Source organism: Phodopus roborovskii, unplaced genomic scaffold (assembly GCF_943737965.1).
Source record: "Phodopus roborovskii unplaced genomic scaffold, PHOROB, whole genome shotgun sequence".
NCBI classification, from domain to species: Eukaryota; Metazoa; Chordata; class Mammalia; order Rodentia; family Cricetidae; genus Phodopus; species Phodopus roborovskii.
In genome coordinates, this window is record NW_026125281.1 from 15,180,955 (window position 1) to 15,194,704 (window position 13,750).

Here is a 13,750-nt window from a genome sequence, read left to right on the forward strand (position 1 = left end):
AGGTAAGCATAGAGGGTGAGAAGTCATTCACCAGGGATACACACGGCACACCATAGGGCCCTGTGCTTCTAGATCTACTTTCTGGCATCTCCACGTTGCATCTTCTTGCAAATACCTGCCTGACATTGGAAACACCATGGTCCTTGTTAGTCTTTGCCCCCAAATCTGATTCTATGCATTCATGTGCTCTTCCTATGACTTTTCCTTTTCTAATTCCATGTCTCGAAACATCTTGGTATCCACTGGATCCATGACCTCTACAGATACAAAATGCATTGTTAGGTGATTATGTTTATTATACATTACATAGTGTAGTACTTGCATATGACCTATGCATAGCCCCCTGTAAATGGGAACTCATCTCTGAGCTATTTGTAATACATAGTGCTGTGTGAGTAATTGTTATCCTCTCTGGTTTAAGTCCTGTTTTCCATGTCATTTGTAGCCCACTGTTAATGGCTGTGATGATGCATTGTTTAAGGAGTGGTAGAAAGGAGAAGGCATGTACAGGTGCAGATAGACTGTTCTCTGGATATTTGTGATTTGTGGTTGGTTTATTCCCAGAATGCAGAACCCATGGGTGTGTGGGCAAAGTGTACCACTGCCTAGGCAATTTAGTGATGCCCTATTTCAAAATAAAAACTAAAAAGAGGGTGGAGTGCTGTGGAGTAACCCTTCTGTACACTGTGAGTGTGTATGATTCTCATTGGTTAATAAAGAACTGATTGGTCAGTAGCCAGATAGGAAGTGTAAGTGGGAGCCAAACTAAACATGCTGGGATGACAAAGGACAGAGTCAGGGGAGTCATCAGAGGCACAAGGAAGGAAGGAAGGATTTAAAAGGCTCTCGTTCTCTCTCAGTCTCTGTCTGTCTCTCTCCCCCCCACACACACACGGGGGGGCATTAACATTGATCAACAGAGATCCGAATGATCAAGGGAGTCACTGAAGACTAGACATGTAGGTAAGCAGGTAGATAGACAGATAGACAGATTGACATGTAGGTAAGTAGGTAGATAGATAGGCAGACAGATTGGTAGGTATGTCCATAAGTAGAATTTAGTAAGATTTGATCTGATGCAGCTATGAGTAACCAAGGCTACCATGTTGGTATTTAATGCTGGAGACAGAAAACCACAGTCTAGCTAATCACATAGACAAGATGAGCGGAAGTGGAGAAGAGCAAAGTTTAACCCTAACCCAGAGGAACAAGCTGGTATCTCTTTGTGTCAGATTCCTGAACCCCATAAGGACCTGACAGATGTCTGCCATTTCTCATGGTCTTCGCTTACGCAATGCATGCTCAGCATCCACCTAGCTCAAAGTGAAAGCTGAACGAGGATTTAAAGGGAAGAGGAACAGTTACAGAGTAAGGTGTTGCACAAGCCAATGAGGCGAGCAAGTTAATGAGCAACAGGAGGGAGCTACTGACAATGGCTTAGTCTAGCCTTCTCACCATGCACACTAATAGGCAGAATCTTATCTTCTGCATGAAAACGTCTCTTAAGGACTATGTTATGTACACATAGATACGGAACTAGCCAAGGAAATAAACAGCTCATTCTGAACAGATTTTCATGTTATAAAACCCATCAGTACCTTCCTTGTCAGCTTGTGATCAATGCACATCACTCTAAAGCATGTCCTGCTTCCAAGTTAAGATAATAAAATCATGTTTCCACATAATGTGAAGCAAACAACAAAAAGATATTTGATATCCTTTATTAATACAGAAGCACAAAGTTACTAGTAAATCTTACATTAATAGGAGAGATTGGGAAAGAGAACAAAATAAAATTTTTGTTAACATATAAACACAAACATTTCTATAAAAATAAGGAATAAATTCTCAAAATGATAATATGCTGTTTTGCACCTAATCACAATGGTCAGAGCCTTCATACTTTTAATTATAATCTATTCATCTCACTGTCTATTTTGTATTCCCTTGTATTATAACTTTTGCCTGAACTGAGTTTTTGTAGTTTCCATTGAGTTTTATTTCAGAATTTTCGCTGAGAGACTGCCTGCATTCCAGACATATTGATCCTTATTCCCAAGGTACAGTAGACACCTAATTGTCCCCTAAGGATCCAGACCCTCCATGCAGTCAAAGCAGTAAATGTCATCCTTTGCCCACTGACTTACTGCCTAAGACCCCAGAGTGGCCATGTGACAGTCTGTGTGTCCAGTTCAGGAATTCATTGTCATAGACCCAGTAGAAATTCTACTCCTTCAGAAATTAAGACTTCTGGAAAAGCAGGTTCCTGCATTGCAGCAATCCGAGACACAGCTTTATTCTCATGCCTCACTAAAATTAGTAAAATGGTTCCAAATCCTGATTTCCCTGGACTTGAACCCAGGGTGAGAGAAATGTATGTAATAGCAAATTTAGAATTAAAGGTAATCAGAACTAAATCATCAATCATTATTAGTAGAACTGGGTGTGGGAAAGAATAAATTAGAGCAGTTAAATGAATTTTTCTCCTTTTAGGAATGTTTACTATATGCTAGCCCAGCCCCATTGTGTTGCTGGAGCCTTAGGACACACAATGATGTGTACTTGTACCTTTCTTGAACACTCCATCTTACACAGCTCCATCATCCTATCTATCTACCTCATACAGCTCCATTACCTTATCTGTGTATTTCCATATCATTATATCATTGCTCTAGGTTTTTGTTTCATGGACTTACATTTGTCTCTGTTTCCTGGACTTGTCCCTTTGATGGCATTAACCGATACCAGCCTGTTCACATCTGGACTTCCTTGGCATAGCATGTGGAGTGCGTGCTCCACACTCAACCCTTCCCTCCTTTCAGGGAATTACAGCCTCTAAGCTTTTTCTCCAAGCCAGAAAAAGAACAAATAAGCAGGCCATTGTATTTTGTCTGGAGATGCAGGCTGGTCCTTCCTGTTCTAGTTGGCAGCATGGGAAGGGGGAAGTGTTGCATTCTAACTTTTAATTTGCTCTCCGCTTTGTTCCATTCATCTGATAAAATAGCTCCAGGCTAGCAACTATACTTCTAATTTGAGTCAACTGATTTTCAAATACTTCCTGGAAAATTATCTCTAAGGGCTGTCTCATTTTTGAAGTAAGTTGATTGACACTCCTGATTTTTCATTCTAGTTTTCAGGATATTTATAGCTGTTTTAGAGAAAGGTTAATGAAGTCACCGAGAGCTCCTATATTAACCATGTCAGCCGCCCTGCTCACATTTCTTGCTTGTTTTGGAGACACTTTGTCTACTTATGACTACTTTATTCATTTTTCCAGAATGACCTTGGGGTTTAACTTTTCAATTTTCATACTACAGATTTCACTTATCTTTAAAACCTGTTGAAATTTCCTTAGTATTTATTTATTTTGTTTTTTAGGTTAACTATATGCAATTTTGTAGTTCTTGATGTGTAATAGAGTACAGTGTTAATAATTAGAAATTTTGAAGTGAGGTGGTTTAACTCCCTGCTTTGTGTATTAGAAGTAAATTCTTAACTGAAAGATAACATACGCATATACCTTATATTTGCATCTGCCTAGTTGACATGTAACTTATTGATTTAGATTATTGCATTATGTGTTCTGTTTAGGTCTCACTTAATGTACAATTCTCAAACATAAGCTTACTGAATGATCACAGAACAAGCTGTCTATAGTCACTCCCCATTGGTAGAACCTCTCTGGTCCACCTTGCACTGTCTCCTAATTACTAATACCACTGTATTCTCCAAAAGCAACTCATGTCCTCACTTCTTAAATCATAAACTAAATATCCTTGTTGTTACACATTATTCTTTTCTATCTGGCTTCCTTTAATGATAGGTTTATGGGCTTCATTTCTGAGGTTGCATACCCCACTTACTAATTTATTTTCACTCCCTTTTGTATTGCACAAATGAATAGGCCACAATTGCTTTTGCCACCCAACTGTTAGGAGACATCAGCTTGTTGCCAGCGTTGGGCTTCTGTAAGCAGTCTTGGTTCACATATGGACCTACATCTCTAGCACGTGGAAACCGAGGTTGCTTGGCTTTTGCACACATTGGCAAAGCATGTGTACACATCTGTATTCTTCCTCTGGGTGTTAGGATTGGAGATGTTTTACAACCAGTCCCTTTTCCTTCACATGTATATTACAGTCATGCCCTACCACACCCAGTTCATGCAGTGCCCAGGTGTGAACCAGGAGCTTTGTACATGATAGACAACTCAGCCATGTCGTCAACCTCTTCATCACCTCTGTGTAATAACACCTTTCTCTTTCTGTTAACTAGATTAGAATCCTGGTTAGACCCTAAATGGAGTGAACAGCATTCCTGGTGTACTTTGGCCTATACTCAGTCACAGCTGGCATTAGGGAGAGCTTTACATCCACTCAATGGAATACAAGCCTGCTTTAGCACTGGGGAATCCTGTGGTTCTTTGCATTTGATAGATGGCCTTAATTACCTGGAACTCATTGTTTTTCTGACAGTCTTAGAGGGCGGCAAAATCCACAGGAATACTGAAGCATTTTACTTCTCAGATCTACTGTGTTCTTCTTTGTGAGCAAAACAGAATGCTTTTGATTTCTAATTGATGTCATTTTATGCCTGAACCTTTATGGAAATAGAGAATAACATGTCAGGGGTCTGCTTGTTCCAGCTCCAAACCCTCAAAAACTTGGGGCATTTTCTCTGTGAATGCTCCAGAGACCCATCTCTACTTTAAGTTTGCTACCTTTACCAAGTCATAAACACCAACGAAACCAAAACAGATAAGCTCTTTGTCAGACGGAAATAAATACATACTCCGAATGAATATGTATTTCATTATCGTATTGATCCAGCTCTTGGTTACCTAGATGAGACTGCCTGTTACTGAGGAGGGGCACTTAGCAAAGGTGCTCTCCTCGTAGAAGAGGGATTGCCGTAGCTGCCAGATCATTTACTTAATGGCGCAGGCACTGTACATATGAGATTACCCAGGACATCCTCTACCATAAGCCCAATATTACAGAGAAGAGTTTCTTACCAGCACATTCAACCTGCATTTATTTTGAAATTTCTATTGATAGTTTATTTATCTTTAGGGGCCATTGTTTTTCTTTGCTGTACATTCTTCCATATCTAACATGCAATTACAAGTTTTAGTTTGATTAGCTCTACTCTAAATGTAGAACCTAGAACTGGAGAGGTACTTGATGGGTACAAGGATGGCTGTGTAAGCGTGAGAGCCAGAGTTCAGAGTTCCAGCAACTACATAAAAAAAACTAAGCATGGAGGCATGTACCCCTGTGATGCCAGCTCTGGGTGGTGGAGACTCAAGGGTACCCATGGGCATGTTGGTAAGCCAGTTTACACACTTGGTCAGCTCCAGCCTCAGTGAAAAACCCTGTCTCAAAACACAAGGTGGAGAAGCATGGAAGAACCTCGACGTCAACTGTTCAGGTTCACATATGTATATGCATAGGTACACACATCTCCACTGCAACATACATAGATACACACGCGCGTGCGCGCACACACACACACACACAGAGAGAGAGAGAGAGAGTAAAAAGTACAATTACAACCAAAATTCATTAAATGTGCATTTTTGTTGTTTTCTCTGTTTCCCTATACTACTGTGTATGAATTTTCTAAACTGCCTGGTTTCCCAGCTCCCATTGTCATGCAGTCCTAAACTAATTGTTTGTGGCACCAGGAAAGCTGCTTTATAGGAACATAAAGCAGGTTACACAGCACAGGAGGTCTCTCACTTCATAGAGGATAAAATGCAGACTCTTCTGTGGCCTCTTTTCCTCAAGCCTCACATGGTGCAACTCTTTGACTCTAAGTTCCAAATGCATTGACCTTTTTCTCTGCACATCCAGTCAGCCCTACCCAAGGGCTTCTATGATAGCTCTCCTCTCTATCTGGTATGTAGTTGGTTCTCATCTTTACTTGGCTAGTTTTTCTACTTCCCGAGGCCTCAGCTCAAATTGCATCTCACAGTGAACACTACTGACTATGTAAACCTAACTGAATCCCTTGCCTCAGAATCATTTGTTTCCTATAACACCATCTTACTTCAAACAAACTTATTTTAAATTATATAATATGTTATATAGATTATATACATTTATATAATATATAATAAATATATATATATTCATAAAAATATATGTAGGCTTTTTTTGTGCCAGGGTCTCACTATGTAACCCTGGCTGTCCTAGAACTCACTCTGTAGGCCAGGTTGGACTTGAACTCACAGAGATCTTCCTGCCTCTGCCTCCTGAGTGCTGGGATTCTATTTTCCCACCATGAGAGTAGGAAGTTCTATGAGCATAAGAACCTTACTTCTGTATGCCTAGAGCAGTAGTTCTCAACCTTAATGCTTTAATATAGTTCCAGCCATAATATTACTTTTTTTGCTACATTGTAACTATAATTTTGCTACCATTATGAATCAAAATGTAAATATTTGATATGCAGATGGTTTTAGGCAACCTCTGTAAAAGGGTCATCCAACCCCAAAGGGATCATGACCCACAGGTTGAGAACTGGGCTAGAGCTTTTAGCAGAGTCCAGATTAAGAAGCTTTGCAATAAATGCCAGAAGGGTGAATAAGTGAATTAACGAATGGACCATAAACTCTCTTGTGGTAAACCTATTCATTCTGACTTGCTATTGCAAAAATAGTTTAAAGATTATCAGGTGTATGACTATAAGGTCTCATCTTCCTTTGTGAATTTAGCTTCTATACAATAGTGCAAACTTTCTCCCTAGAAAATAAATGCTTTCCATTCTTCCATCTTTAATCATTTACACAGTTGCTCATCATTTAATAAAACATCAAAGGTATTTCCTGTTTTTGCGACCATTCAAGAGGTTTCATAAATTTACTGGGATCTCTCTAATCCAAAATACTTTTAAGTTCTTTGCTAAGATTCTTAGAGCTTTACCTATCTCTGCAGAGGGCAGAAATACACATAAGTCTAAAGGAGCAGAGGCTGGAAATACACAGTTGTTTTGTTACTGGAATTACTCCATTGTTTGTCTGTTGCGTGGTGGACCTTAGCATATGGGCATAGTAAGCCCTTCACTGTATAGTATATAGACACAGTATCATAGAACATATGGCTATGTTTTGAAATATTTTACAATGAACACACAATGTGCTGAGGCCTTTTCTAATAATATGTTTACCATTGAAAAGTAAATTTGGCCATCTCACTACAACCAAAATAGTTCTAATCCCACAAATATGGAAAATGTTTTTACTTGTATTAAATTTTCTCTTTTGCTATTTTTGTATATAGATTCATAATTTATATAATATATAATTGCCCTCTTTCATCCCCTCCCTCTTCTGCTGACGCCCTCAATCTCAACAAGTCACCTCTGACCTCCATGCCTTCTTTTGCATGTGGCCACTGAGTTTACTTAGAGCCTCTTGGGTAGGCATGACTAAGGGGCTATATGTATCAGTGGCTACACCTCTGAAAAACCTGATATCTGCTCCTCTAATGACATTAATCACCAGTAGTCCCTCAAGGACATCATGGGCTCTTCCCTCCTCTATGACGAAATGTTGCGGGGGGGGGGCACACTGCTGTGTAGATAAACATAGCTGCTACCACTTCTTGAGTTCAGAGTATCTAACATTCAGAACACATGTTTTTGCTGCTCATCTCCTATCTTCTAGTTCTTACTTTCTGGCTCCTCAATGTTCCCATAAACTTGCAGGTAAGATACAGATTCCTATTTAGGGACCAGTATTACACCATCACTTATTCTTGACATTTTGGCCAGTAACAGGCTTCTACAGTAAGCACTACCTGAAAAACTTCTGTGATAAAGCCTGGACATGGCACCAGTCTATGGGTGTACAATGTATGGGATATTTAGAAGATAGTTGGAAAACATATCCAGTCTATAAAACAGTAGCAATAAGTTCAGTCCCCAGGACCCATGGCTTCCCCAGCCATGGGCTCTTAATCAGATTTACAGAAGAAGGCTTGAGTTTCCTCTTGCCAAGTGTGCTCAAACCCAACCGTAAAACAGTTTATTTCCCCTACAGTCAGGTCTGCACCACACTGGAAGACAGTGACTTTTCTGTCTCAGAAACTTATGTAGCACCTCTGTCACTATGAAGGCTAGCCATTAAGGAAGCAACTTTAAACTAGTTCTTGCTTGATTTCTTGATGTCCTATGACCAAAGGATTTGGTGTCCTTACAAATAAGGTATTGCCACTAAGTTCTCATGGTTAACAAAGTAGTGATGGCTTACATTATTTTGGTGCCTTCTAGGCACTTCCTGGCAAACACAAGGAACTGTGTTATATTCAGCACCAAGACTTTCCTTTAATAGGCCATGGCTTCTGGGAGGAGGACTGTCTATCCATGAGTAAAGTTGAAGAACATGAAATGAGTTACATTTGTTCATCAGGAAAAGACAAAAAGGAGGAATTGTGAATTATTATTGTAGCACACTCGATGGGAGATGTCATTCTGTAAATATATTTCTCTTATTGGTTAATGAATGCAGCACTATTGGCAAATAGGAAGGCAAGATAGCTGGGACTAGGAGACAAGGAGGATTCTGGGAGATGTAGTAGAGAGGAGAGTTCAAAATGTAGGACCAAGTGGAGTAAGAGGTCAGGATCCCCTCTCTAATAAGATAAAACCACTTGGAAACACTTAGATTGATAGAAATGGGTTAATATGTAAGACAGAGCCAGCCAATAAGAAATGCTAGTAACAGGCCAACAGCTTTATATCTAATACAGTGTCTCTGTGTGTTATTTGGGGCAGATGCACCTATGGGACCAGGCTGTCAGGAAAACTGCTTGAAACACAGACTTGCTTGCAACAATGAATTTATATTATTTCTCTTCTATATAATGTAATTCTCTACTACTATTAGACTTACATTGTCTAGCATACTTAAAATTTAAACCCTATGTAATATATTATACAATATGAAATATTTTTTTAAAAAAATAGTTACCAGACTCCATAAAGTTATTTAATTCAGTTTCTGACAGTTTCCAGAAATTTATAAGATATATTATCTGGAATCATGGCCACTCTTTATACTGTCTCAGTGGATGATGCCTACAGTTTGGTTCATGAACTACAACAATGCAGATTATTTAGGGTATTGATCAGCCTTGCAGAAAGCATTGTGACATTGAGAAGAGTTTTTAAAAATCTTGTGGTTGCACAGTCAATCTGATAAGTTTCATGATGTCAAAATTATAATACTTCTTATAAGTCATTTTATTTTCAAAAAGCAAAAGCCAAACTATAGCGTTTGAACTTCAAATACAACATAAAAATTGTAAGGATGTGAATAAAATGGGGGAAACCAAAGCATAAATTTATAGCCAGTGCCTAAATATTAAATGCTTTTCATAGACTAAATTATCTATAAATGTATCATGATCACTAAGATTTTGCATTATTTCATATGAGACTACATCTAAAAAAATTAGTAAAGTCATTTCAGTTTCCAACTAAGACCATCATTTAGAAAAGTTAAATTAATTATTTTATGCTAAATCAATGACAGGTTTTGAACTTTCATATTCCTAATGTATTTTGTGTTATTTATCACATATATAACAATATCTTTTGGACAGCCATATAAAGTATACTAAATACCCAAGTTACTTTCATGTTACCAGAAAAATATAGTTTCTTTTTTAATTAAAAATAGATTCTTCTCTCACACAGGACATAGCTCTCCCTCCACCTCAACTCTCCCCCAGATGCATTGCCCCTTGGTTTCCTCTTCAGAAAAGAGCAGGTGTCCAAACAGGACAGCCAGACTGGGGGGAAAAAAGTAGACAAGTCAAAAGCCCTCACATCAATGGTGGACAGATGATAGGGAATGTCCTTCTGTATATATGTTTCTCTTATTGGTTGATGAATAAAACACTGTTTGACCAATAGCCAATAGAGGCAGGAAGATAGGCTGGATGAAGAGATGAGGAGAATTCTGGAAAAAGTAGGCGGAGAGAGCCTGCCAGAGAGACACCATGGAGGAACAGAGAGGATAGATTCACCAGGCATTCTCCAGTAAAATAAGGCAATGTAGAAATAAACAGATTAGTAGTTATGGATTAATAATTAAGACAGTAAGAAGCCCTAACCATCAGCTAACAGTTTTATAATTAATGTAAGTCTCTGTGTGCTCATTTGGGGCTGAAGTGGCCACTGGACATGCAGAAAAGAAAACCAGCAATTAACAAGGCAACCAACCCAATAGGAGAAAAATAGACTCAAGAGCAGGCAAGGAGTCAGGGATACACCCACTTCCATAGTTAGGAGTCCCACAAGAACACTTAATTTAAATCCATTTTAGATTAAGGCTTTGGGGTAGGTTGGTTGTTCCTAGATATGTGTATATCTAAAACATCACTATTTATACCCTGCATATACTTGGGCTTGCTGCTACTGTTTTACAAAACTGTCACAGTGTCAAACTGTCTCCTAAATATTCAGACACCCACAGATTGTTACTGTGCCCAGACTTCATCATGGGAACTTCTTAGGCAGTGCTTATGCAGAAGCCTGTTACTGGCCAAATGTCAAGAATAATGAATAGTATATGAATAGTACAACTAAACATACGGCAAATGTGGAGATGTGTACCTGGAAAATGCAGTATTTTAGGCAGTTTCCAGATTGATAGAAATGGTGGTATGTGCAGAGTTAACAACATAAACTGTGCATTGTAAACATAACCATCTAAAGCTGTTTTAGGTAACTCAGGCTACACAGAAAAAACATCTTCCAGGATGTTGATTTTGTCTCTACTCTGATACTTCAGGCCAGCATCTCCTTTTGTCTTGGTACCATGACAATTTAAGAAAGTATTAGAAATGATCCATGATCTAAAGGATGTAGGGGACAGTAGGAAGCAGAGTTATTGTAATACATCCAATGGGCATCTGTGTTCTTTTCCTATAGTTCTTTACTATGACCTGCCTAGTGATTCCTTTTTTTTTTTTTTTTTTTTTTTTTGATTTGGTTTATGAACCTTCATCTTAGTTCTAGCTTCTTAAATATAGTAATAACATTTAGATAAACATAATACCTCTTTATCGCAGACCTACAAGAACAATTCAGATAGTTCAATGTGTAGTTTCATGAAACTTTCCCCAACCAAGGGATGATCAGATCTATCAGTAAAGCAAATTCCCATTCTCTTGTGAATTGTAATGTATGTCCTTGGAGGGAAGGTGAGTTGGAGGCCATCAGCAGTTACATTTGGATTAGGGACTTCAGGATGGTGGCATATCCTTGCTCAGGACTTGGCTGTATAGTAGATACTGCAAGGACTCCATAGCAGTCCCTGTGCATCCACTATGACATGATGATTATGTCATTGTCAGATATGTATTATGTCAAGGAATGTTTGAGGTACCTTTGTCTTTGCTTAATACTGTGAACATATCAAAAGAGGGTTTGCTGGCATTTCCTGCTGCCTTGCAGCTTACAGTGTGGAAAGGTTAATAAGGAGCCACCAAGGCCATATTTATTATGAAAACATTTGTTTGCACTGGGTCACTTATTAGTGCATAGTGCAGTCTGAGCTATGAGACACAATCTATGAAGTCCAACATGACCCACTAAGATTCTTTAAGAAGCACACAATTATGACACGTTCTTTTGAGTTTGGGAATCCAGCTAATTTACAATTTGTGAGGTTATGATTTATACTTATAAGAAAACTTTACTAATATTTAAACCATTTACTTACTACTTAGCATAAAACGATTACATAGACATGGAGGTTATTTGAGGAAGACGTGTGTATAAGGAACATCATAGTTACTTCTCTAATGTATGATGTTTTGCATATCCATATTTTTCTCTAATGTATGATGTTTTGCATATCCATATTTTTATTCAAACACTAAATTGCCAACATATGCTATTTTTTCCCCAAATATCTCAACATACCATGACTAGTCGTCTATTTCTTTTATCCCCTACAGTTGATTGAACACAAAATTTCACATATGCCAGACAAGCAATCTCCCACTCAGCTCAATCTGAAGAATTTGGGGTTGGTGGAGGGTTAAGCTAAGCCATGCAATCTCCCTTCCCCATCCTGTCTTTTCTGAACTTCTCCCTCTGTTTGTTCTTCTGACCCATTCCCCTTCTTTAACAACTTGCATGGGAAATTTCAAAATTTGAAGATCTAAAATCTTATCTACTTCAAAGTTTAGGTGCCCCAGCCAGTGGAAAATTAAGGGTGTGTGTGAATAAATAAAATGAGTCAGTGTTCAAAAGAATATTTTAACCAGTTTTGAAAATAGAAGAATAATCAAAGGAGAGGTAAGACACAATATACAAGTCTGCTTTATGATTAATTATTACATCTATGGTAAGTAAGATTTGAACTATAAAATGCAGGAGTAAAATTAAGAGATGAGGTGAAAATTAGGAATGAGCGCGTGAATACAGTCAAGTTCACGCCTGTTCCTCAAACACTCTAGTATTTTAAGATTCTTTGATAATTTGCAGGTGATTTCCACAAAATCAGAAACGTTTAGATACCAGATGAAATAAACTGTCTACATGAAACTTTGAATATATCCTCACCAAACATTTAGAAATTATCACACACACACGCACACAAACACATGCACACACACACGAATGCACATGCACACACGCAACACGCATGCACATACACACACATGCATGCAGGTGTGCGCGCACACGCGCGTGCACACACACACACACACACACACACACACATTAAAGCTGTTTAGAAGAAGATGCACAGCAAGCACCTAGTCTGCCAAGTGTGTGCTCCAGGTTAAAGGTATTTTAAAGAGAAGAAACTGGTTAGCAAGTGTTGGTACCATCTGTGCCTCGTGCTCCCCCTTGTCCCCCTTTGCTGCCCAATACCAGTTTCACCCATGAGCTTCTTTTGTACAACAGAAAGGAGGAAACCGATTAAAATTAGTTCATTTTTTTTTCCTGTCCGCCGAAGAACCACTCACTAGAATTTGAGTAGGAAGGGGTTTGGATGACATTAGGAGCTTCTGCTATTCATCTCACCCAATTTCCTACTCCAGGAAAATGTAGGAGACATGGATTCTATTTCTGTTTACCACATAACTTAATGTTCCGAGTTCTTTTCACTCAATACACATGGTATCATGTTTCATATTATTTATGAACTAAAGGGCATTTTTTAAACTAATGTTCCTAGTAGCAAATTCTGGAAGCATAATCTTTTCAAACTATTTTAAATCTGGAAGTTGTGGAAGCCTCGTGCCCACTGATAATGAGAACTCACTTCAGGTATTGCTCGGGCATCCTAGTTCTCACACTTAGGTCAGTTTGTGGATCCACAGCTAATTCAGGTCAGGTCATCTCTGTCAGGAGGAAGTACCTGTGCATTGTCATGGCTGGCCTGCAGAAGCATGCTTCCTTCAGGGAGCACGTATTCTGCCTCCCACGCAGCAGTGGGACCACCAGCCTCGCATGTCCTCCCAGGGAAACAGCATCCTGCCCTTGCCAAATGCCAGGCTCAGGCTGACCCGCCTTTGGTGTCCCTTTTACCTCTCTCTTACTTTTAGAATTAGTTTTCTGCATTAAGTTTCTCATATTTTATTTTATCTTATCTGATGAACTACAGGGGATGACAATATCAGTCACTGAAGGAAGTAGAGGTGAGTACTGTGGCCTAGGAAGAGATGCCCTGGCAGATAATTTGTTTGGTGTGTGTGTGTGTGTGTGTGCACGCATGCACGTGCAC